At 41.9% G+C, this 27,160-nt stretch overlaps 1 protein-coding gene across 2 annotated transcripts in view; it reads right to left on the reverse strand.

Moving 5' to 3' along the window:
* LOC122798561 overlaps positions 1-27,160 on the reverse strand; it is a 1,002,482-nt gene that overhangs the window by 298,242 nt on the left and 677,080 nt on the right. The window lies entirely within an intron of this gene.

The raw sequence follows: 27,160 nt of genomic DNA on the forward strand, positions 1-27,160 counted from the left end.
GATTCATAAACATGAATTGTGGTAATGATATGTAGAGTATTGTGCACCTACCTAGAACTGAGGAGAGGAGGTAAGCACCTAGCAAGCACTATCAATACCCTGTGGGGTGTGGTCATGGCCTACCTATGTACACAATAAAGCTAACATATAATGCTATCCTGCCATGCAGGCATGGTGTAATCCTCTGTTGTTGTAAGCTTGTAACAGTAAGCATATTGCACTCTGTATAGCTATTCATTTGACTGTGGCATGCATGTATGCACTATGGTAGTTTTCCTGCTGCAACACCTCAAGGCACGCACGTAGGACTGTTGGTGCACGGTCCAAACCAACAATAGACAATCCAAAAAGAGACCAGCACTCAGTGGCAGCAGGATAAAATTACATTTATTGAAGGTTGCCAAAATCAACCTACTATTGTTGTACAAACCGGTTTCGGCTGTTAAAGCCTTTTTCAATGTGACTTAATCAAAAGCTTGAATTTCAAAAAACCATAATGCATCCTGGTTCATGTTTTATACCCACACCTTAAAGTGGTATTGTCCATTCTAATGTTTCTATGCAGAGTGCTTATGCATTGTATTATACTGTTGGAGTATAAATGAAAATCATTTCTTGAACATGATAAAACATATTGATTGCCCATATTAACATGCTTATAATTGATTACTACTTACAAATATATTATAATAATATTGTAAAGCATGTATTATTGGCCTATGTTCATTGCACATGTATTTTAAGGCCCATGATAATTACACAAGTATTATGAACATATTATAACCACTCAAAATATATTTCTTGATAAGACTAATTTCAACTGTGGCCCCAAGTAATTAATATTTATATAATAATAAGGGGCAAAAAACAATAATATGCATATAATTATTATATATTCAAAAAACATATTATTGTTTGTCTTAATTATTAAATGTTGAGGGTTATAATATGACTGCTAGATGAATTGCGGACCAAAATCATGTGTTATTTCTTTACCTATGAAAATATATACAGATAAATATATACGTATATATATATATATATATATATATATATATATATATATATATGCATATATATATTTTTCTGTCCCCTTCTTTGTTTTGTGTATTGGCCTATTATTGTATGGTCTATGTATATCAAATAATTTGATATTTAACTTCCTGATGATATTATTATGATTTTATCATTCCTGTGGGGCACCTAAGGACTATCCCTCATGTACTTGATATTCATTTAATCCTGGTTTGAAAAAAGCCCCAAGGGTGGTAATCCATTTATGTTCCATGTTGTTAAGTTTGGTGTGCCATCCCATCTTGAAATTCCTGTGTAATTGTATTTTGTCTATTATAATAAACTTAAATGAAGCTCCTATGTGTTGTTGAGTGTGTTTGTATAAAGCATTGGTTATTTTTCTATTTCTGATTGAACTGAGGTGTTCGCTAATTCTGATTCTAATGGGCCTGGAAGTCTGCCCTACATAGAAAGCTGAACAAGAACATTGGGCCAAATATATCACCCAATCTGAACTGCAGTTGCCAAAAGTTGTTATATTGAATATCTTGGGTGTATTTTTGCTAGTAAATTGCTTAGTTTTCCAAATATGTTGGCATAAACTGCAGTGTCCACAGGGGTAACAACCAACTAAAGCATCCCCAAACAGTGTAGTTTGATGTTTGATCCCTGGTGTATACCTTTTATAATGTGTTAAGTTAGACTGGATTGTGCGTCCCCTACGATAGGAAAAAGAGCAGGTATCAGGAAGAATGTCAAAAAGAAATGGGTTTGACTGTAATATATTCCAATGTTTGTTAACTATTTGTCTGAACCAAATTGTATTATTGCCATACGTAGTGACTAATCTGATCGGTTGCCTACCCTTCTTGGAACCTTCTGTGGATCTATTGTACTGGAGAAGATCTTGTCTGCTTTTTGTGCCTATTTGTGCAGCAGTTTTCCTGCTGCAGCCATCAGGGTCAATTCATAGTGCAACTATCATGCATCCCTTCCATTAGTACCTGTACGCTGCTGTACATGATATTGCTCTGCTATTATTTGTTTTAGCTATCCCCAGAAAGAGTTTTATACTCTACTTAACAAGGACTGCAGCATTGTTAAAATAATCATTCTCCTTTATGGGGCTCAAAGTATTGAAAGTATACCATTTCTACAGGCAGTCACCATCTATGCTAGGTGTATGTTTGCTAGTCAGATTCAGCTATTTTGAAAACATTATACTCCGTTCTAAAGGTACCTGTAGCATAAAACCTCCTCCTTCTCATATTATCATAGCAGCTGTCAATAGGAGATTTCCCACTATTGACAGGTACTATGTCAACAAGTCTGCTCCATCAATGATGGTAGCACTGTACTTAAAGGTAGTGGGGATGGTGGCATGTCTTTTCTGATTTGTACTCCATTATCATGTCAGGGAGTGATTCATAATTGTTTCAGGCTATTTTGCTATGATAACAGAATAGTGATCAGAATGGTGATGCTGGAGATACTTCCATTGGTGGAATATCCTTCATGCCAGAGCACTAGGGGAGGAATGAAGTATGATTGTGTTGCATTGTATGTGTGTACTACACTCTACATTAGGATGCACTTACATTTCCCTTTTGTCTTAGGACATGTCCTGTATAGCTGGTGTTGCTGCCTGATAATTGTGCTGAGCAAAGGATTACCAGTACTGGGACTTCAGGTATATCCTTTCATATTTCAGTGCAGTTAGTCTGCAGTTGTAGTGACACAGAATCTGTCTGACTTTCCCACAGTAGTAGGCATCAAGGTTCATGAGTTCATGTGCCATACTACAGTACTGAAATTTAATCTGACTACTGTGTGTACACAATTATAAAATGCACTTACATTTTTCTCATAATGTGCTTTAGTTAAAGACACTGGTATCTGCCAACATTCAGTAAATAAAAGTCATTCTACATGAAAATAGTACAACATAATTTAGAATATTTAATATTCAGTTATATTGCAGGGTAATAAAATTGTGGCATACCTTATCACCACAGCAATATCATGGGGAATCATAACTTGATGTAATGAGTGATGTTAAGTTGTCAATCTCGCCTTCATTCTTGCTGGATGGGTTTGGAGCCGATCCTCGGCTCTGACTCGGCACTTGCTTAGCTTGAGAACTCCTTTACCAGCTCGAGGCAACCCTATATCCCATGATGCAATGCGGGACTACCTCAGATCTCGTTTGCTGCTTCGCAAAGAGGTCTCTTTTTGCCAGCTCAGGTAAAGATTTAAAAATTTACTAGTTTAGTCAGGGTTTTTCTCCCCCCTTTTTTTCCAATAATCTCCTATTGAGTTAAACTATATATTAGTTAGTCTCTTTACCCTATTTCCCTTTTTATCTTTAACTTAGGGATCGTTTTCTCCCTTAAGGCCTCAAGCCTCCCTCCCAGTTAATTCCTGTCAGGGATAGTGTCTGTAAGTTTTATTTATTTCTGTTTAATTAACTGTGTGACTGTTGTGTGTCTGTGTGTTTAGGCATACTATGTCTAAAGAAGTGAAGGTCTCAGGCTTCAAGAAGTGTGACTCGTGCTGTCAGAAAATGTCTCTGACAGATGGTCACACTTCTTGTGTTTACTGCCTGGGGCCTTTACACCTGCAGGACTCCTGTGCTTTATGTCACTCTTTTAGCCAGAGAGTCCTGCAGGAAAGGAGGAATAAGTTGATCCTCCGTGGCTTACTAAAGCCAGAAGGTTCACCCACTAAAACTGGGTCTAGTAAACCTTCTAAGCCACCTAAGGTTCAGGCTACAGCTTCTAAGCCTTCCCTGGTGGCTCCGACTCCTTCGGAGTCGAGATCGGCTCCGGCCGGAGCCGATCTTTCTTCTTCTAAGGTGGTAGTGTCGGTTCCGATTGGTTCCGACACCCAATCTGCTGTTGCCTTGTCGGCTCCGGCTGGAGCCGACATATTATCCAGTATCGGAGCCGAGAAGCCTTCGGCTCCATCTGGAACCCAGAGGACGTCGGCTCCGATGGCTTCGTCCAAGAAGAGATCTCGGTCCCCTTCTTTGGAGTCTATCCACTCCGCTCCGGGGTCTCCTCTTTTGTCGGAGCGGAGTCATCGGAGCCGATCTCCGAGATCTTACAGGCTGTCTGACCACGATTTAGAGAGGGTGGTAAGCAGGCTGTTGAAGTCGCAGGCACTAGCCCAAATGATCCATAGCCCGTCTCAGCAGACTTCGGCTATTGCTTTACCCCTTGAACTTCCTCCTCCGACTCCCCTCCAGAGTTCGGAGCCGGAGCTTCTCGGGACAGCGACTGTGTCAGCGCCGGAGCCGATACATCCTTTTTCGGCTCCGTCGTCTTTGGCTCCGATCTCTTCCATGAGACCTTCCTTGGAGGGATCCGGTCGTCGAGTTTCCCTTGTCGGCTCCGAGGGGGCTAGTGGCATCGGACCCTTGTCCGACCCCGCTCTCCCTCTCGGGGCTTCGGCTTTGGTAAGCTCGGCACCGACATCGGCCTCGGAGCCTTCCCTCTCAGTGGAGCCGGGAATTCCTATTTCCTCGGAACGGGAATATTCCAGCCTCCCGGGGAGGGGAGCCTTTGAGGTGATGAGGAGTGTCCTGGCACCTGAGCCAGGTCAACGGTCCATCCCTTTAGCTCCTCCCTCTTCGGTGCCTGTAGACGCCTCTTGCCAGCCTCTTGCTTTCAGGCCCAGGGATCCATCGCCCCAGGTTTCCCCATTGGGAATAACTTCCTCTTCGAGGTTTCTCCTGGTCCTGCAGGGGAACCCCTCGAAGAGGACGTAAGAGGAAACACACAGACTCCCTGAGTCTACAACATCTGATACCGACTTAGATGAGTCGGAGGGTTCCCCACGGTCCCCCTCTGAGGATGTCTCCTTTTCAGACATCCTTGAGCTCCTCAAACAGAGGGGGAATTGGCCCTCCATTGACCCCTCCGAGGATGAGTCGGTATACCTGGAGGCTTTTGGATCCCGACCCTCCACCTCCTGGGTGTCTCCGCCTTTCGACCCACTTATGCAGGTAGTGGCTCGGAAGGCGTGGGCAGCTCCAGATTCTGTGGAACCGGTCCCCAGGAGACCATCCAAATTTATTACGGCCCCTACAGACAAGCAGTTTCTTTCTAGGGGCGTCTCTGTGGATGCTATGGTGGTGGCGGCGGCCACCAAGAAGGAACTTGCGGATCCTTGAGTACCTGTCTATCCTCCTAACAAAGATTCTAGGACCATGGACAGGTATGGAAAGCGGATGTTTTCTTCAGCGACCTTTGCTATGCGTTCGCTGAACTACCTTTGTCACTTCACCAGGCTTCAAAGAGATATTCTCAAGGAACTAGGTGAAGTGGTCCAGGATCCTTCTGCTGCTGGGGCTCAAGAAAAGATTGCCTCACAGCTAGCAATCCTGAATTCCTTAACCAACTCCTCCATGCGGCTCATATCCTATGCAGCCGATGGAGCGAGCAGAGCCGCAGGCACAGGAGTGGCTCTTAGACGTCAAGCCTGGATGCGGCTTTGTAATTTTGCGGACCCCTTTAAGGCGTCCTTCACCAATACCCCCTTTGACGGTTCGGCTTTGTTCGGACCTCAGGTGAAGGAAATCTTGACCAGGTGTGAGCAGGACGGCAAAACTCTTTCTGCCGTTGGAGTCCATTTTTCCACCCCTTCTAGACCCTATCCCAAGGGTCAGAAGGGAGGGAAGATGTGGTTCCGCAAAGCCCAAGGAGCAGCGCCGGACACACGTGGGCAGTTTACCCCCAGAGGCAGAGGGGGTAACAATAATAAACGCCGCCCTAGGGGCAGAGGGGGTCCTCAGAACCAGGGCAACAGGGAGTCTCTTCCTGAGAAGCCCTTTCAGCATCCCTGAGGTGTTGCTCGACTGTCCACCCTTGGAGGCAGTCGGGGGAAAGATTTCGCTGTACCCAGTAGCCTGGCGTTCCCTTTCACAAGATATGTGGGTACAGTCGATCATATCCGAGGGTTACAAAATCCCCTTCGAAAGGTATCCCGTACCTCACCAATCCCTTCCAGACATCTCACCCGGTCAAATGGATTTGGCAGAACAGGAGATTACAAAGCTCCTAGAAAAAAGAGCCGTCCAGACTGTTCCGGCAGACCAAGTAGGATCCGGCGTCTACTCGAGATTCTTTTTGGTCCCCAAACGGACGGGAGATTGGAGACCAATATTAGACCTAAGCAATCTAAACAGATTTGTCAAGAAGGCAAGATTCCGGATGGTCACGCTTCAGTCCATTTTGCCCTTTCTGGGCAAGGACAACTGGATGTGCTCGATAGACCTTCAGGACGCGTACTATCACATAAGGATTCACAGGCGCTCCAGGAGGTTTCTCCACTTTTGGCTAGGGACCAGTCATTATCAATTCAGAGCCCTGCCCTTTGGCCTCACTTCAGCCCCTAGAGTGTTTACCAAATGCATGGCAGTGGTCACAGCTCACCTGAGACGTCAAGGATTCCAGGTGTTTCCTTATTTGGACGACTGGCTCCTCTCCGCCACCACCAGGCATCAGCTTCTTCAGACCAGAGACTACACTCTGCAGCTTTGCAAAAGTTTGGGAATTTCAGTGAATTTCGAAAAATCTTCTCTGCGGCCTTGACAATCTATCACCTTTATAGGTGCAGAATTAAACACCGTCAAGTTGTTAGCCAGACTAACAGATCAGAGCATTCTGGACATCCAAAAATACGTTCGGATTTTATTGCAGAGCAGCAAAGTCAAAGCCAGATTGATACTGAAAGTTCTAGGTCTTATGGCTGCGGCCATTGTTCTTCTACCACTGGCTCGCTTCCACATGCGTCTTCTGCAGTGGATGTTATTCACTCAGTGGTCGTTCCACAGTCTTCCGATGAGACACGAAATCTTAGTCACACAATAGTGCAGGACTCATCTGAACTGGTGGATATCTTCCCCTCTTCTTCATCAGGGCCGACCATTTGTTCCCCTTCCTCCGGTTCCACAGTCACTACGGATGCCTCTCTGATCGGGTGGGGGGGGCATTATCAGGGCAGGATGGTCCACGGGACGTGGCAACCCATAGAATACCATCTGCACATAAATGTCCTGGAGATGAGAGCGGTGCTTTTAACGTTGCAAGCCCTCAACGACTTTCTTCCCGCGGGGACTATTGCAGTGCAAACGGACAACATGTCCGTGGTCTGGTACATCAACAAGCAGGGCGGGACCAGGTCCTATCCGTTGTGTCGAGAAGCTCTCAGACTTTGGCAATGGGCAATCTCCTCTCATCGGTTTCTGATAGCAACGCACATCCCCGGCAGGTCCAACCTCTTGGCGGACAGGCTGAGCAGAGCCATTCTCATGCCTCACGAGTGGTCTCTCAATCAATCTATAGTGGACCAGATTTTTCTGAAGTGGGGCACACCTTGTTGCGATCTTTTTGCTACACCCCAAAACAACAAGTTCCCCGACTTCTTCACCCTCTTTCCCCTACCAGGCCAACCCCTGAGAGACTCTCTAACCCAGGATTGGCCCCGGGGACTTCTGTACGCTTTTCCTCCTTTTCCCTTGATTCCACAAGTCATTCAGAAAGCCACCGTTTTGAGGGCCAAGTTGATTCTCATTGCCCCTTACTGGCCTCGACAAATTTGGTTTCCGACTCTGCATCGTCACCTCCTGGTGCAGCCTTGGCATCTGGACCCAGTTCCGGATCTTTTGATCCACCAGTCGGGTCAACAGCACTGGGCCATTCATTCTCTCAACCTCACTGCTTGGTTGCTCCACTTCCTTCCCTAGCCAGGCTTCCTATGATCTCTGATCCTGTCAGAGATATCTTAGTAGCTTCTTTGAAGTCGTCCACCAGAACCGTTTATGCTAGCAAGTGGCGGCGTTTTTCCCTTTGGGCAAACTCCAGGCACATTGATTTTACTGCTCCTGTGCATTCTGTTTTAGATTTCCTGGCTGAAGTTTTTCAGTCAGGATCTTCTTCATCAACAGTCAAAGTTCAACTGGCGGCTATTTCCAAATATCATGTTGGCTTGCAAGATCATAACATTATGTCACATAGACTATGCAAAGCCTTTCTGAGAGGAGTTTTTCTCCTGAAGCCGCCAATAAAACATCCTCCTCCACAATGGGATCTGAATTTAATGTTAGCATCCTTGATTTTACCACCCTTTGAACCGTCTGCTTCATGTTCCTTGAAGATATTGACCTGGAAAACTATATTCTTACTGGCTGTCACTTCAGCAAGAAGGGTTTCCGAGATTCAAGCTCTCTGCATCCGTTCCCCTTACTTGGTTTTTCACAAGGACAGGGTATCCTTGAGAACAAATCCGTCCTTTATCCCCAAAGTTGTTTCTCAAACTAATATTAATCAATCCATCGATCTACCAGTCTTTTTCCCAAATTATTCTGACAGAGCTGAACAAAAGCTTCATTTTTTGGATGTCCATCATCAGCTCAGGTACTATTTGCATAGAACTAAACAATTCAGGAAATCAGACCAATTATTTGTCTCCTATGCAGAAAACAGGAAAGGTCTCCCAGTATCAAAAGTGACCTTATCCAGATGGTTGTCTTCCACCATTTCTTACGTGTATTCGCTCAGAGGCAAACAACTACCTTCTGAACCGAAAGCACACTCAACCAGGAGTCTATCCACTTCTGCAGCCTTTCAGGATAGACTACCCATTGATACCATTTGTGCAGCAGCTACTTGGGCCACTCCTCATACCTTTGTCTCTCATTACAAATTAGATTTGGCATCCAGGGACAGGGCCAGTTTTGGTTCCACAGTTCTCAAGAGTCTGTTCCATTGAGCCACCCGGGACACAGGTGCTAGGGACGCGGTCCCATCCAGCAAGAATGAAGGCGAGATTGACAACTTAACATTTAGAAGTTATGTACCTACCATAACGTTCCATGTTAGTTGTCTTCTCTCGCCTTCTTTCTTGCGTCCCTCCCTCCTTCCCCCTGGCCTGGACAGATCTTGAAGAGTTTCCTCTTCTCATGTTGTTCCCTCCTGGGTCTTCAATAGAAGAGTCCTTTGTTATGAACTTGTTTTTTCCTAGTTCTACTAGGTTAGTCCTTAGCAGGGTATTTTAGCTACCAAACGAGATCTGAGGTAGTCCCGCCTTGCATCATGGGATATAGGGTTGCCTCGAGCTGGTAAAGGAGTTCTCAAGCTAAGCAAGTGCCGAGTCGGAGCCGAGGATCGGCTCCGAACCCATCCAGCAAGAAAGAAGGCGAGAGAAGACAACTAACATGGAACGTTATGGTAGGTACATAACTTCTAATTTTCTTCTAGTTAGTGTATGTCTAATCACACTGCTAGTAATTTAAGTTCAAGATGAAATATTGACAACTGGTAGAGCTAGTGTGGGGGGGGGTGAAGATGCTGATAGCTTGTTTTTTCTGTTAGGAAGGGTTTGTGGGTCTCTGCTGCATTCTTGTCATTTTGACAGCTTTGGGTAGAAGGGGATGCAGGATTCACAAATACAAACCTCAGCTTTATGTATGCATATTAGGATGGAGCACCCAAAACGGCTTACTCACTCCACCAACTCCACCATGGTGCCATTGCATGGATGTTGGGGGGGGGGGAGCATTAAGGAAGAAAAAAGGTTCTGCTCATCAGCGTGATGGTAACTACAGGGACCTCGCCACAATTTGGGCTGACCTTGCATAGGTCTCAACGAGGAAGTATGAAGAATCCTCCTAAAAATACATCAGATGATAGAATGGGAGTCCAGAAAATCCTGTGTGAGATAGGCTGTCAGCAGACAGACAATCCAAAAATTAAATGATATAAAATGAGGGAATGACAGGCTCACTGAAACAATGGTTTTGAGGTTCAAGGCGAAAGTAAGACATGCCTGAGGGTGCTCACAGTATGTAGATAATCAGCTGCATGAAATAAGAATAACAGTATTTAGAAATATGCAAATATGAGATAACTCAAAGTAAGGGGTGACCTCTGATATAAGATGTACTGATATCAATGATAAGGAAAGTGATCAGTGGTTTGCTGGAAGCTGGTTATGAGCAGAAGATCAAGACTTGGATGAGGCAGGGAAGATCTGTGCTCTAGTCCTTGTCAGTGGGGTTAAAGTGATAGAGACCAGAGTTTCATGAATATCTGAAGTTCAACTGAAAAAAAAATCTGCAAGAACATTATTGTTTTAGTCTGTTAGGAAGTACAGCAAGGAAAAGATCAAAGTCTGTAGAAAGTCATGGCATAGCTATAGATGGGCTGTTTCTGTGCATTTCTGTATGTGCATTAAGAAAGGGAATGAAGTCTTATATCAGCGAAAAATAAATAAATATAACTAAGGACATATTAAGAGATAATGGAGTTAATAAATGGGAACAGGCAAATATTTAGAAAAATGACAAGTGTGACCAGATAAGCTTTGTAACAAAACCAGAATAAGACAGCAGAGGCACAAGTAACATTAGAGAATGGGGATGGCTAGATAGGGGACACAAGGAGTCAAAGAAGAAAATGAGGAATTTGCATTACAAAACCTAGTTCCAATAATAAAAGAAGATACCACTGGCATAATGGTTAATGTGTTTGCCTGGTATGCATAAGGAAAAATATTCTGCACTAACCTAATGCCTGTTTGAGTTTGCATGCTCTCCTTGTGTCTCTGTGGGGTCCCTCCCACCTCCAAAACACACACTGTGTGTTTCCATCTCAAATTCACCCAAGACTGGAGCTGTGGGCAGCAGGATAGATTGTAGGTGGCGCACTGCAGGAGAAAGAGTTGACTGATGAACCGCTCTGGCCATCTGTTGTGATGTACAATATCCGCAAGATAGGAGAACATGGATCACAGATTGCACGCTGTTACAGGACTACCTACTTGAAGGTGTAAAAATATGGCTATAAATGATTTGGTTGTGCTGACTAATGTCGCAATATGTGCATTGGTATTTTGCCAGTGATAAGTGGGTTGATTACCTGGCCTATTTCAACTTATGCCAGGAACCCATGCTAAAGATGGGAGGGGTGCATGTGCCCCTACTGGCCACTATGTGCCTACCATAAAGTCCAGGAACCCTGGGACAATAAGCTTGGCCTGTCGGTGTCCAGCTGCCCAGCTTGGGTTAACTGGGATAGCTTTGTTGAGCGAAAGGTGGACATAAAACCAATCAACCTGCCAAACATGAACTAAGAAGTGCTGCACTCAGTGTAGGTTCACTGACAGGACAGAGCTTGGAAGTGGATGGCATGTTGGTAAGGAGAAGGTAGGACATCATATTTATCCAGGAGACAAGAATGAAGGGCAGTGCACTTGACTTGGGACCCAGAGTCTACTACTTAGGAGAAGGAGAGGCTAGAAATTGTTTGGGAATTGTGGTGAAGGAGAGGCTTCAGAAGGCGGTGAATGTTGTCATCAGAATTAGTGACAAACTCATGGCAATCAGACTCCAGCCTAATGATAGGGCAGTATTCATAATGATACTCCAAAGATACAAACTCCACAGAGGACACCAAGATTTTCCAAGACGACTCTGTTGTGGTTCCCAGGTTTTTATTCTTTTTGTCTGTTGAACTGCTGAAATCGATTCCACCAAGCCCTTCACTGGAAGATACTGCAGAAGCAGTGCCTGCTCCCAAAGTTAGTCCTGCAGAACCTTGCCACAAACCTGCTGTTGCAGGAACAGATGCAACAGTGGAGGATGGAGGCAAACCCCCACTTGAAGTGGAGGTGACCGGCAATGTAAACAATGTGGCCGATGCAGCTGGTTTGTTGAATGACAGACTAAAAGCTGATGCAGTTGTGACAGGTCCTGTGCTAGTGCCTCCAAAAGTAAATCCAGTTGGCTTCTGTCCAAACAGTCCTCCACCTAGGCCCATAGAAGCTGATGAAGTAGTTGCAGCCGGTGTGGCTGGTGTAGAAGGAGTACCACTAATGCCTCCAAAAAATTGACCCACCTGTAGATCCCAGCATTACTGTTTGAACTTCCAAATGCAAATCCTCCAACTCCAGTTGTAATCCCAGAAGAGCCAAAACTGAAACCGTGGACATTTAAGGGAATGTCACGGGTTTCAGGCTCTTCTGGGATTACAACTGGAGTTGAAGATTACATTGAAAGTTCAAAGATAGGAGAACATGGATCACAGATTGCACGCTGTTACAGGACTACCTACTTGAAGGTGTAAAAATATGGCTATAAATGATTTGGTTGTGCTGACTAATGTGCATTGGTATTTTGCCAGTGATAAGTGGGTTGATTACCTGGCCTATTTCAACTTATGCCAGGAACCCATGCTAAAGATGGGAGGGGTGCATGTGCCCCTACTGGCCACTATGTGCCTACCATAAAGTCCAGGAACCCTGGGACAATAAGCTTGGCCTGTCGGTGTCCAGCTGCCCAGCTTGGGTTAACTGGGATAGCTTTGTTGAAAAGGTGGACATAAAACCAATCAACCTGCCAAACATGAACTAAAAGTGCTGCACTCAGTGTAGGTTCACTGACAGGACAGAGCTTGGAAGTGGATGGCATGTTGGTAAGAGAAGGTGGACATCCTATTTATCCAGGAGACAAGAATGAAGGGCAGTGCACTTGACTTGGGACCCAGAGTCTACTACTTAGGAGAAGGAGAGGCTAGAAATTGTTTGGGAATTGTGGTGAACTTGTGGTCTGTGGCAGTTTCTGGATCCCTTGAATTTTCACTTTTGTTTGGTACTGAGCAGACTCCAGCCTATTTCTTGTTGGCAGTATTCATAATCTCAGCCAAGCCCCAGAGCAGGGTTGTGATACTGAGAAAAATAGTGCATTCAGACAGCAGTTGCAGGAACTACTAGATAAAGCAGAAAACAGGAATTTGTGTTAATAATGGGTAACTTGAATGCACATATCAGGAGAGACAGAACATGATTTGAAGACTGCCTAGGTCCACATGGCTGGGGCAACAGGAATAGAGAAGGAGAGGCCATTCTAGACTTCTGTATGGCAAATGGCTTGATAGCAGCCAACACATGGTTCAGAAAGAGAAACAGTCACAAGATCACATACAAGAGTGGCCAGCATGCAACTCAGGTAGGCTTCCTCCTAGTAAGGAAAAGGGTACTGGGGTAGAATCAGTGATTGCAAAGTTATCCCAAGTGAAACAGTCAGCCCACAATCATTAGCAACCATTGATCAGAGGTAGGTCTAAGATCAACAGAGACCAGGCTGAAGTCCTGGAAGATGATTGTAGAGAAAGCACAACCATTCAAGGAATTACTTTATCACCTCAAGAAGAAGAGGAAATAGGTGGAGGTGAAGAATGGCAGTGATCAAAATAGCATATGTGATGAATACAGAACAGATATGTGGCTAAGCCAGGTATGGAAATAAGGTACACAAGCTGGTGGTGGAATGCAGACTTCCAGGAATTAATCAGAATAAAGAAGGAGTGCAGGAAAAAGTGGGAGATAAAAAAGATGGGCCAAGCTAGAAAAGAATACTGGTTTGCTAGCAAACAGACTAAGAAAGGAGTTGCAATAACAAAGAACAAGGCATGAGAAGCACTCTACCAACTTCAGTAGATGGCACAAAAAGCTATATCAGGTTGCAAGGTAAAGACAGAAACATAAAGAAGATAGTCAGATACCCTTCAGAAGGGATACCAGCAACAACCTGCTCACCAGTCCACAGGACATCCAAGGCAGATGAAAGGAGTACTTTCAGCAGCTTCTGAGAGACGTTTTACTTCCCCAGACACAGCCTACAATAAGAGAAGATGTGGAACCCACCATATAAGAACTAAAAACAGCACTAAGGAAAATGAAGTCGGGAAAGCAGCAGACTCAGATTTGGAGACAACAGACTTGATAAAAAGTTGTTTGAGATGGGGGAGAAATGGCTCCTGAGGATACTCATAGCAGTATGGAGCAAAAGGCATATCACAGATGACTGGAGAATAAGCATAGTAAAGCCAATATTCAAGAAAAAAGTGGACATTCACAGCTGTTGGCAATACAGAAGTATCAAACTCCTGTAACATTGCATGGAAGTTCTGGAGAAGGTGATTGGTAAATAAATAAGCAAAGCAGTAGAAAGTAAGATGAGCAGTTCATACTAAGATCAGGATGCAGCACGACTGACTCATTGTTTACAGTGAGACAGATACTTGAGAAGAAGCTAGAAATGAGAAAAGAGTCCAACTGGGAATTCCTATACTTGGAGAAAGCATATGACAAGTTCCCAAGAAAGCTGATTTGGGCAGTCCTGTGGTGGTTTGAAGCCCCGGAAACATTGGAAAAATGAGTGCAGGCTACGTACAAGGACCCAGTGACTCAAGTATGAACAATGTTTGGTTTCACTGAGGGTTTCCCAGTAGGAGTGGGTGTGCATCAAGGTTCATCTCTGAGCCCACTGCTGTTCATACTGGTAATGGGCTACATTAGTAAACAGGTCATTGAGGACAGAGTAACAAAGCTGCTGTATGCAGATGATGTGGCATTAAAGGCAGAGTCTGAGCACAAACTTCAGCAAAGGACAGGGGAATAGAGTGCAAAACTGAGGGCACACAGGATGCAACTGAGTACAGATCAGATAATTGTAATAACAACAAATGAGGGAAATCAGAAGAATCTGAGAATTGAGGTAGAAATCAAAACAGTGGAATATATTAACAGATTCAAGTATCTATGAGGGATGATTGAGGAGAAGGAAAATCTGAATGAGGAGGACAAAGCTAGACTCAGAGGGGCTTGCAGCCAAATGGCACAGAGTGTCAGATGTAGTGTATGACAGGAGAATTTCAAAGAAACTGAAAAGTAAGGTGTACAAAACAGTGGTGTGACTAGTATTACTGTATGGTATACAAACCTGGGAAGTAAAGGCAGATGAAGCTAGAGGTGATGGAACTGAAGTGCCCGAGATGAATGGCAAGATGCACACTGTCAGAGAGATTAAGAAATTAGGACATCAGAGCATATATCAAAGTAGCTCCAATTGCAGAGAAATTCAAAGACAAAAGATTACGGTGGTTCAGGCACATGTACAGAAAAGCAGAAGACAATTTGGTGAAGGAGACTTGGGATAGACAGAAGGCAAGTGGAAACAAGGGCATCCAACAAACAGGTGGATGGATTGTGTGACAGAAGACCTGTGACAGTCAGGCATCAGTCTCAAAGAAGCTAGGAAAGTGACACTGAATAGAGAGAGAGACGGGGACAGTTGACGCTACACCCCGACCTCATGTAGAAAATGGGAAAAAGGGGGTTGATGATGATGACCACTGTTTGCCTAGATTCACCAATACACAAATTAATTAGCAAGAACTGGGTTTGGGATGCCAGGGAAAGACAAAATACTGATACAGTTAGTATAGAATTGTTGTTCACAATAAAGAACAGAGGACAAGTCATTTCTGCTAGAACAGGGGGAATAAAGTCCTGACTATGACCCAGGTGACCCTGAATTTGAACAACAGTTGGGTGCCTGCTTAGTGCTGATAGGGAAAGAGAGGATAGATGAGATTTTGCCTGCACTCCATTTTTTGTGGCGAGGGTTGGGGAACCTTCTGGTGGGAAGCTGGCTGTTTTTAATCCCAGTAAAGTCTGTGGCTCAGAAAGAAGAAGCTAAGTTGTGCATGTGGGTGCAATAGGGGCATTGCTATATGATGGCCAGTGTGGGGGATGCAGCAGAGCAAACTCCACCTCCTATACATGGCTGTGATAGCTCCTTTATCAGTCATCTGGGTGGCTGCTGACTCTGGCTGTCAGAGAGCCAACCAGCAACAGGATTAAGAAGTGGTCTGAGGTGAGTGAGGTTGATAAGGCAACTGTGCTGCCATGAGAAGATTTAAAGGTTTTGCAGCAAAAGAAAAAAAGGGACAGAGAAGGGCATCTATCACTCATTATCCTTAGTATGGAGGCCTTCTAAGCACTTTCTTGTGAAACATAAGGGAAACTGGAAATCTGTAATATGTCTGTAAAACAAATATAATAAACAATATGAAAATTAGCATTATAAATTATGACATAAGAAAAATGTTATTTAAAATGAGGATACTTTAAAATATATGGCTCACAGACTCACTCTCCCAACTCTTCTTTGCCCTGATTATAGAAAAATGCAATATTATTGTATTTGGCCTCCATTCCCTCTTGGTAATTCATGTCTGTTAGGTCGATTATGTAGCAGAATAAATTATAGTTTCAAGTAGAATAAATGCAGAAAGAGTCCTGCTGGCAGGGGTTGGGACCATATACCAAAGCTGTAATCAGTTGTCTTTTAACCCGTATGAACCCAGGCATACAAGTTATGTAAGCTCATTTCTCTGTCGTTGTGGACTGTAAGCTAAAAGTGGAAAAGCAGTAGTATTACCAGTGATTTCTATGCTGAACAGATAAAAACAAATTTTCAGTAGGTTGGTCAGCACAGAAGAGGACATGGCTAAAAATCATAATCACATTTAGAGCACCTGAGCTAGGCCAAAGGGAAATTAAAAGTAGTATTGCTAACCAATGAATGTGAAGCATTAATACTGTCATTTTAAAAAAGAAAAAGGCATCCATTTCACCTATATAGATTTGCAGTCATTTCACCAAGATACATTTACAGTTGACAAAGAATTAGTACAATAGCCTCCACATTATAATAATTTAAGAAGATGGCATTTAATGATATGCAGGCACAGATATGTTGATGAAGTACTTAAATTTCCAGATACATCTCTATCCTCAGTAAAAATAAAACAAAAGTGCATCTGCAGGAGGCTATTGTTTATGGAATAAAATCATAGAATGAGCAAGGCAAATGGGCCATATAGTCATTTGTTCCCAGCCAATGCCAATTCTTTGACCTTTTTCAAGGAACAATAGTCCGGTCATATAACTGAAGGATTTAGCAATAATCCATGAATAGATGTTAATATCATAGAATTTACTCACAGTTGATGTTGTTTGATCCTGAGGGTGAAGCCCAAGTGATCGAACAAAGCCAGCTGTGGGCAAATTCTGTCTCACACACACATCCAGGAATGGGTTATTGCTGTTATACAATGGCATTATTTAAGAAAGAAAGTGCTTACGTTTCTTAATGCCATTGCATGATGGTACGTTAGTGTTCTTCTGCATCCTTCTTTCATTGAAATGTACTGTACATATGTATGTTACTCACTTCCCAATACTCACACAGTACATCATCAAATGTAAGGAAAGCAATGGCGAATCAAGCATCTCTGCACTGACAAGTATCTCAGTCTCTCTCTTTTTCAAAAAATAAAAAAGTCAGAGATATGAAACCCCAGTTTTTGGCATGATTGAGTGATAGAAATTCTCAGTGGTTAACCAGAAAATCAATCAAAATTACAAGGGGCAGGGAAGATGTGAATACAATCAGGGAATTTTGCAAAACTGAGCAGTATGGCTACCAGTAGTATGACCAATCATACTGACAGCAGCCCTTCCTCTCAGCTTTACAAGGTTTTGTAGACTATCCCTGTGTTTTCTCATATTTTGCTCTGTCTTTCATAAAATAGGTTAGGGAAGGTGCTTTCCAGCATATGCCAATATAAAGACTTCTTTCTATTTGGTATATGCTCTATTTACAACAGACATGCTGACTGGGCTGTTCAATCAGCATACATGTTTTTGAACATTGATGTCTGCTTATTGCATAGTTTGCAAACACTCATCCTATTGTCTAAGTCTTTCTTAAAAGAAGATAGTCATATTGCTTAATATAGAGTGGAATTTTTTTCCAGTGAAGGGATAGTTACTACATGACAAATTTGTCTGTCCACCATGATTTGTTTAGGTTCTAGTGTTTGGTGTTTTTTTTTTTTGTATTTGTTTTCCAGGGTAAAGTACTGATCTCCATGGACCAATTTTCAGACTTAGCCCAGGAGCGGTGTCTGGTTAAGTGATTTGCACAGAGTCACACAGTTAGCAGTGGAAACTGAGGGAATCAAATTTTGCATCACTGGACCACAGGAACAGCTTGTTAATACCTCCTTAATCCTCTAAGCCAACTGCCAGACAATTGTTTAACTTGGTTATTTAATATGTGAGAAATAAGAGGTCTTGGGCTGATGGATCCCTAATGACCTGGAAGACAAGGCATAGATCACGCCTAAAGAGTCAGTAGTACACTGAATACAGGGACAAATCTTTTGGTCTCTGTTGGTAGTTTAGGTCCTTTAGGCCTATGACCTCTTTTGGCAGGAACTTTTGGGGTCTCCTCAATTGCTTGATTAGGATATATCCAAAAGGGGGCATTGAATTCAATGATGGGCCTAATCAGTGTAGAATATAGAGGGCTAAGAACTTCTATGGAACTAAAGGAAATGCGTTTTCTGATCCAATGTGCCAGATAGAAGGTATTCCGGACCACTGTTGCAACATGATAATCAAAGTAAACAGAATTATCTACCCATGTCTCAAGATTTCTCACATCTTCATTTTGGAGTGGGTGTTTTCTATGCTATAAGCTTTGTGGGGGATTTGTTTACCAAATGCAACAATATTACATTTTCAGCATTTTGTTTTAGACGATTTTCAGAGCAGCAGCTATTAGTATGTCTAGGTTCGCTTTCTAGCTTCTTTATATCAGAAGGTAATTTGAGTATAACACCCAGTTTGCAGTCTGCAAAGTTGGTCAACCAAAGTTCCCCATTTTTGATTTGGAGATTAGAGAAGTGTATATCAAACAGCAGAGGTCCTAGCATGGATCCCTGTGGTACACCACTAGTTATTTTCATGCTGTCTGAAGTGCCTGCCACCCTCACAGTGAGAGTTCTGTCCTTCAGCCAATTAGCTAGCCATTTAACCACACAGGGATTAATTTGGAGCACATTTAGCTTGTTGATGACATTAGCATGTGGTAGGGTATTAAATGCTTTGGTGATGTCAAGGTGTGCTGAATGGACAGTGTGACTACTGTTCACAGCTTGAGTTACCCTCTTAAAAAATCACCATATTCATTAGACAGGGTCTACACTTAACAAAGACAAACTGTTGGGGGTCAAGTCTTATAAGACTTTTTATATCATAGTGTATCAGGTCTGTTAGAACCTCTTCATGGCCTTACAGATGAGACTCATTTAGTCTATTGGGGTCTGTAATTCCCAGGATCCATGGTGTGGCCACCCTTGTGAACTGGCATCACTACTGCTGTGTACCATACCTTGGGGGACAAAGCTGGTGGATAAGCTGTAGTTGAATAGTTATAGGAGCATGTCCACCAGCACATATTTAGTGCTGTTCGGCAGGCAACTTAGTATTTTTCAGGTGCCAAAAAGAATGTATTTTTTTTTGTTTTGGAGTATACTTTAAACAAGTGTTGTTTTGTGATAATGAGGGGCTTGAGATCCATAGGTATATGTGGGTTTTGTATAGATGTCTCTGGGTTGAAACTTGCACTGAAATTGTTTGCTAATATATTTACGATATCCATTAGACTGAAGTATGTAATGCCATTATGAATAAGTTCAGAGTATTGTTTGGAGCAGGCATAGTTTTTATAATGAATGGAATACATGGTTAAGACACAAAAGAAACTTTCCTGCCATTCTTCTTGGGAAACCACTAAGTCAGAAAAAGGTCTGGTTCAGTCTTTTTAAGAAGCTTCATGACAGATGGCACTTTTGTGGAAAGTGCCTTGCAGAAAGAAACTGGAGAATGTATTTCACAGTGCCAGTACCTTATTATATGAAACACTGTAGAATCTGTTTCTGAGACTGTAGCATGAAATTATATGATGGAGATGCAAAATGAGGTTGCTGAAAATTATGATGCCATTCAGAGTGATGCTACTGATGCAGTTAGCAAGACGCAGGATCCTGTTATAAAGTGAACTCAGAAATGGATGCATTGCAGACTGATAAGGACATGAATACTGCTGCAACAGTAAACTATGTCTGGATATTTTAATATGTATGAACCACAGACTGTTAAACATTGTACTAGACCTGTTAGAATATGATTCAAGACACTTCAATCCTGTCATCCGGCAATAATGCTGATTCTACTTTTAAAACCTCTGTCCTACTGGAGGCTGTTTTATATACTTATACCAGATATTAGAATGCCTCTCCATTTGACTGTTTTGTTGCAATTCCTACCACAAAACCATGGTTTAATTTTATAAGTGCAATGTTTTGAAATGGAGTAAAGTCTTAGCATTCTGTGCTGCCATAATAGAATGTTAAAATACGTAACATTTTAGAAAAGCTAGATGGAAAGAGGGATGGTATTAAAAATCAAGGCACAGGTTAAAGGTAATATGTTAAGAATTTGCCCAGCATCACTGTGTAAAGAGAGATGCAATACAGGGGATTATAGTAAGATATGCAATTATAACCAATATACTTTGTGTTTGAGATTATGACGTCAAGACCAGAGTGAAAAGAAGCTCACAAGGTGAATCTTGACGTCCATGTTGAGAGCATGTAACTACTTAGCTATGATTGGAGAGACCCAAAAATAATTCTTTGTAATACATTGATGTTCAGCTATTCCATGGCCTTCTAGTTACGAGAAAAATAGTGTGTGAGTGGAAAGTGTTTTACATCTCTTAAAGCTGTAAAACAGTTGGTGCTGCCACACAGTGGCCATAAAAACTAAGTGTATCTTATCTAAATAAACAGCTTTAAAAGCTGTTAAGCCATTCCTCTCAACTTCTTTGCTCAAGAGTTATGAACAAAGTCAGAAATGATGAGGAGACAAAATTTCAAAATGAGGTATGTTTTTTAAATATTACTTTAACAAGTTAATAGAACAACAGGCTTTGCAACAACATGCATTTTTGAACAAGAAGAAATACGAATAGCTAATATCTGCCATTATTAACTGACTGTAAACCTCAGTGATTTATCAAAATATCAAAAAATTTATGAGGGACAGCACAAACATATGAGACAAAATCAGGAACAGCTGAGAGGTATGTGTTACACATTTCAGTCTGTTTTTTTTTTTTTTTTGGCAGCAGGAAGTGTTTAATGCTTTCAAACTTGCTTTGCCTTCTTGCTGCTATTGTTTTGTGTTCACTCGATGCTCTTTGTGCAAAAATTCTAACAAAGTAAAAAAAAATGGGGGAACAAAGGGAAATAATCAGGGACATATTTTAAATATTGCTCTTATACACTTAGAAAGCTGACAGAATAACAGGTTTTGCATTAGCAAGCATTTTCTGAAAGGTACAATGTCTGAGCATGACAAAACTTGCTATACACCCTTTTGACATCAGAGAGGTGCATAACAAGGCTGTCTTTTTCCTGATTTCAGAGTGCATTTAACATGCTGTATATACATACTACATTGATTCTGTGGAATGACTGTGAATTTTTTTACATAATAAAATGTAAAAAAAAATAATCATTGTAGTGACAAATCCAGTAATTATAATTTTAATATTGAATATGGCATAACAGTTTGCTCATATCATATCTCTTAGCTACCCTTTATTTGCCAATAAATACCCATTTTACCCATAAATAACAGGGTGCCTGAAATTTTCATATAGCCCCTTTAAATTGTAATTTGTTAGGCATTGATCCCTCACCAGTCATTGTATCAGATCAGCCACTCACAGCCACAGCATCAGCAATGTGATGACATCAGCAGAGCTGTGGCTATGATTGGAACTGCAGCAGAGTTTGCAATGTATGATTTTATATCCTGTATTAGAGGTGAGCAAAGAGAGCAATGAAACAGTTGGTACTTGATTTTCATGAAAAGCAGATATACATTCTTAGTAGCAGTAGTGGAATAACAGCATATTGTCTTGGTGTCTCCTGGGAAAAATGATAACAGACAGCTTATCATATGACTTGTATTTCTGGCCCCATCGTATCACAGCTGATTATCTTTTATCACTTACCCAATTAAGAAATAGATACATTCTCTGGATATTTTTTTCTGTAGTGAGACATCTTTGAAAAGAGCAACCAAAGAAAAGAGGGTATTAACAATACATAGATCCTGCTTTTACTTCTTCACTTCTTGCACTCGTTTGTGATTGGAAAGGGTTAATTTATCTCCTTAATAAATAAATTAGTAAAAAAAATCAATAGTGATGAAACTAAAAAAATGTGCATTTTTTTTAACTTTTAGACTGTTTTGGTTAGGGCACTAAATGCACATATAGTGAAGTCCTTGAATTTTTTAAATCCATTTAACAGTTTGTGCAGCCTCACTATAGTTTTTTTTTTAAGAACTGCAGTTTGTTAAAGTAGTTGTAATGAGATTTTAAGCATCTTGGTCTTCCTGGTAAAGCTAGTGAATTTATTATTTATTATATTTGTCTACTTTATGAGAGGGCTGCCTTTTTTAAGTAGTCATTTCTTTTAGTTAAAAACCACAAATGCTACAGCCTGCATCATGTGGTAGAGAACACAAAGCAAGCACTTGGCCATGGGCCTTAATTTTTAAATTTGCATAGAAGGGTTTGTGTATGTTTATGTGCTGTGGGGCTTAATTCTAGCCCTTCCAGCAACTGTCCTTCAAAACGGGCACCAACTACTTGACTGCTAAGATAGCATTTCTGCCCCCACACCACCTTACTCATGCAATCTAATCCTAACCATAAACCTACCTATGCCCCCTAGCCCAACTCATTATGATACTAAACACTCTTTCCCTAACAGTACCACTACCAAGATGACACTTTTTATTTAAAACACCTTTATTAAATTATGACTTGTGACATAAACTTACATTTATATAAAAGTAATAAAAGCATATGGACAAGTTTGCATTTTCAAGCATTATACATCACATATCATCTTCTTTATAATAAAGTAAATTCAACTGTAGATAAATTACAAAACTTCTGCTTACTCTTAAACCCCATTCTCCTCCAAAACATTTTATGCACGTATTGCTCCCACGATTTCCATTTTTTTGTAATCCTTTTTTTCTCTGTAATTTACCCCTGCCCTTTTCTAAAGATTCCACTTCCTGTTATTTTATCTCTGTTAAAATTTTCACTACTTCAAGTATGGTTGGTTTGACTTTGCTTTCCATTTTCTAGTAACTGTTTTTTTAGCAACCACCAGAATTAAAGTTAACAAAGTCTTACTATGTTTGAGTAATTCAGATCCTGCATCCCTGCTCAAAAAATATTTTCCTTAGTTACACTCATTTGCTCACCTAGTACTCCTGACAGAGTATTCTGCAGGGAATTTTTAATGCTTGCCAAGTGATTAAAGTCCAAAAACATATGCTCTTAGGTACCCCTTTCCTCCCCATTACACCTCCAACATTTGCCTTCTACCTGAGGAAAAATTCTTTGGAGTCTATTTGGGATATAAAACTACTCATGCAAACACTTCCAAGCAAAAATCTCAAATCACCTAGACTTTTTTGCATATTTGGGAACCATCCATTTGTCTTCTTACTGTTTCTTTATGAATTGCTTATTTACTCTCTTCCCAATCTTTTATGTCTTCTGATTGATTCCTATAATTAGCGTGCAATATTTTATATGCCTTACTAATTATTCCTTTTTAAACAGCATCTTCTTTTCTAGATTCAACTTAAATCTCAACCAGTGCAGGTCTTTCACTTAGGATTCCCCTGTCCCTCTCTCTTTGCCTGTACTGTGATATCAATCCCTAAAAGGGGAGGCAATGTCTATCCTGCAGTCCAAATGTCTTCTTTGCCTCTTTCCATTCTATTACCATTCCCTCTCTAATTATTTGTTACCAATACCTTAGTTCCTTTGTCAGCTTCCTCCAGTAAATTCCAGCCCTCCCCTGTCTGTTCTCTCTACCTCTAATTGCAGTCATCTCTATTGACATAATCTCTTTACTGCATATCCATGTTGGCTTAGTTCTTAGTATACTTTCTATGAATTTATGACTATAATATTCTGTATGACTGTTGCTATTCTCCTTAAGGATCTGCATCCAGAATCTCACTCTTCCCTTATTTCTTCATCATCATTCCTTTACACTTTGAATTGTAGCTTTCTGCCGGTGTTGTGTATAAGAGCCTTAACTGTGTATCTCTAAAATATCCCTTCAGATCAGTTAATCCTAAACCTAATTTTTCTATTAGAAGGATCAACTTATCCCACTTGACTTTTGCTGTATTCTCCTTCTGGATAAATTCTGTCAACTCTTTATTAATTACTATCCACAACTTCTCCTCTGGTAGATAAAAATGCCCTGACCTTTGTATAACACTAAAGGGACTAAAAACATTTTTACTACTTGTATCTTTCTATCCATATCTATAAGCAAGAGCTTCCTGTTTCTGTTTTTGTATTATCTTTTTTTTAAGTCTCTTCCTACCAAGATGATGACACTTACGTTCATAGGATGATACTAGGCTATTTGCCTGGAGGCCCTTATAAGCCTAGCCAAGAATTTGGTCCATGTTCTCTCAAAGTCAGCACCTGTTTCTCTTGTCCAGCAGGGACACAGGTGGGATCTCAGGTGTGTATTTTCCGTTTCCCATCCAGTCATCCAGGTTCCTCTTAAAGAGGGCTAGAGAGGTACTCTGCTTGTCATGGAGAGGGAGTCTGTTTCACAGAGGGGGGAGTCTTTGGGACACAAATCTATCCTGCCAACAAGTTCTATTAATGTCACAGACCACATTAAGGCCTTGCATGCAGGTTGTGCGAGTGGAGTTTGACTTACAGATATGCAGCAACTCCATCAAGGCTGGGTCTGTGATGGCCTTTTATGCCAGACACAGGTCACCTCTAAGCAGTCTGTACGAAACTGAGTAGAGGGACAGGGTTTTTAGCCTTTCTCTACAGGACAGGTGTTTGAAACCCTGGATTTTCCTGGTCAGGAACCTCTATGGTCTCTCCAGCTGCTGCATGTGCTTGGCAAGGTGCATGCTTAAGGTGGCATTGTACTCGATAATGGGTCTGATAAGGAGGAGTACAGGGTTGTTATGACCTCCTTCTTCTTGGATGAAATACCCTTATTTATGAGGTTGGTCATGTAGAAAGCCTTCCGTACAACAGAGGCAATGTGGTGGTGAAAAGTCAGGTTACTATCAAACTGGGTGCCCAAGTCCGTAATGACTGAATGCATGCTTGGTACATTGTTATTAATGTGATAATTAGTGGGGATGCCATTTTCTCCAAAGGGAATAATGATACATTTCTTGGCATTGAGTTTGAGGCCATGATTCTGGCACCAGTCACTAGTTTGGGTAAGGCCCTCTTGGAGGACGTTGACATCACTAGGGGAATTTAAGACAGCACCCAGCTTGCAGTCATCTGCAAATTTGGTCAGTCACAGACCACTGGTTTGGGCTTGCACTTCAGAAAAGTGTATATAAAAAATATCCCAAACAGTACAGGCCCCAAGACTGATCCTTGGGGTACACCACTCCTTACATGTCTACTGCTAGAGGTGGCTTCCCGTATTTTGACTGAGTGGTTTCTATCAGTGAGACAGCTACCCATCTGATAACATACAGGTTGATGTCTCTAGCTGGGAGAGTTTATCTATTGTACCCGAGTGGGAAATAGTGTCAAAGGCTTTGGCTAGGTCAAGGTATGTGGTGTGCACTGTCTTTGCCTTGTCCATGGCTTTGGTGACTGTTTCAAAGAAGTCCACCAAGTTTAAGAGGCATGATCTCCTTTTGACAAAACCAAACTGTGTGCGGTTAAGTGTTTGGAGGTTGCCAATGTCCTTGTTTATAAGGTCCATGATAATGCGTTCCATGGCCTTGCAGATCAGGCTAGTTAGGCTGATGGGCCTATAATTGCCTCTGTCAGAGGGATGACAGTGGCTGTCCTCCATTCATCTGGGATGAAGCCGGTGCTTATGGTTTGGTTGAATAGGGTGCCTCGTGGAGCTAATGCCCGAGTTCATGTAGGATACAATCAGGGATGTAATCGGGTCCCATGGAGACTGTATTTTTTACCTTTGCGAGGGCAGTAAAGATCTGCTCCCTGGTGATGAGGGGAGGGGGGCAGGTCCTGGGGATGTTCTGGTTTACTGATGGAGGGGATGGGGGGGCTGAAGTTTTCACTGAAACTGTCTGCCAGCAGGTTGGCTATAGCTATGGCATTTGTGTATGTGGTGTTATAGACATCAGTTCAGAGCAGATTTGGGTGTCACCTTTGAGATTGCAGGCATATGTGAAGAAGGCCTTGTGATTGTCCTTAATGAATGTGCCCAACTTGGACTCGAAGTTAGCCTTAGAGGATTTCACCAGTGAGCTTTTTTTGCTTGTTCAAATAAAGGAGAGATTGTTTTCAATTTGGCACCTACCCCTTCTTGGTCCTGGAGAGCAATTTTTTCCTTTAATTATAGAGTTTGTTTATTGCTGCTGTCCACCAAACAGGTTTAGTCTTCCTTGAGGAAGGTAATTTGGTCCTGTCAGATAGTGCTGAGTCCATACAGCTATGTAGGTACTTATACAGTTTTGATGTAGGCTTGGACATTAGTGTTAGTTCCAAATGACGGCATGGTGGCTGTGAAGCTGCTTATACCTGCTCTGAGGAGATTGTAGTCAGCTTTGGAAAAGTTTTTTTGTTTGACCCTGATGGGGGGGTCAGGGGAGATGGCGATTTCAAACGTGATCGCTTTATTGACGGATCTTACCAAGGAGGATGACACGTTAGGGGTGCTACAGTGGCTACTCATGTTGGTTAGGACCAGGTCCAGGATATTTTCACCTCTCACAGGGGTGTCGACCAGCTGATCCAATGCACTGGCACTGATGAATTCGAGGAATCTCTGGGTGTTCATATTTGGATTAGAATAGGTCTTCCACTCTATGGTCGGGTAGTTAAAGTCAGCCAGGATCAGGGTAGAGGGTTGAGTCTTGATGGATTCAAGTAAGTTTAGATAGGCAGAGTGGGCGCCCTGAGTCATGGTTGGGGGTATGTAGCTAGCTATGATTTGAATAGGTGTTTTGTCAACAGTCAACTACACTTGGAGTGTCTCCTGTGCGTTATACCGTTTGACCAGCTTGGAGGTGTGTATGTCTTTGATAAATATCAAAACAGTGTAAGAAACTTCTCTGTGTGGAAGATTTTCAGTCCATATATTTCTAGTTAATCACTGTATATTAATCAGATCAGACAATAGTAGTAGAAGTAGCGAACGTAAACTTGTCAAGTCAAAAAGTAATAATAGAAAATATATAATTCTACAGCATTACTAAGTATTCAAAAGTAATCCAAGCAAGGCAGGCAGTCTGTTTCCAGTCGAAAATCCTTTATTAAGTACACAGACAAGTGATCCAAGTAAAACCAAAATAGAGTAATAAT

The sequence above is a fragment of the Protopterus annectens genome, chromosome 3.part1 (genome assembly GCF_019279795.1).
Source record: "Protopterus annectens isolate FY-2018-M chromosome 3.part1, PAN1.0, whole genome shotgun sequence".
Lineage (NCBI taxonomy): Eukaryota > Metazoa > Chordata > Ceratodontiformes > Protopteridae > Protopterus > Protopterus annectens.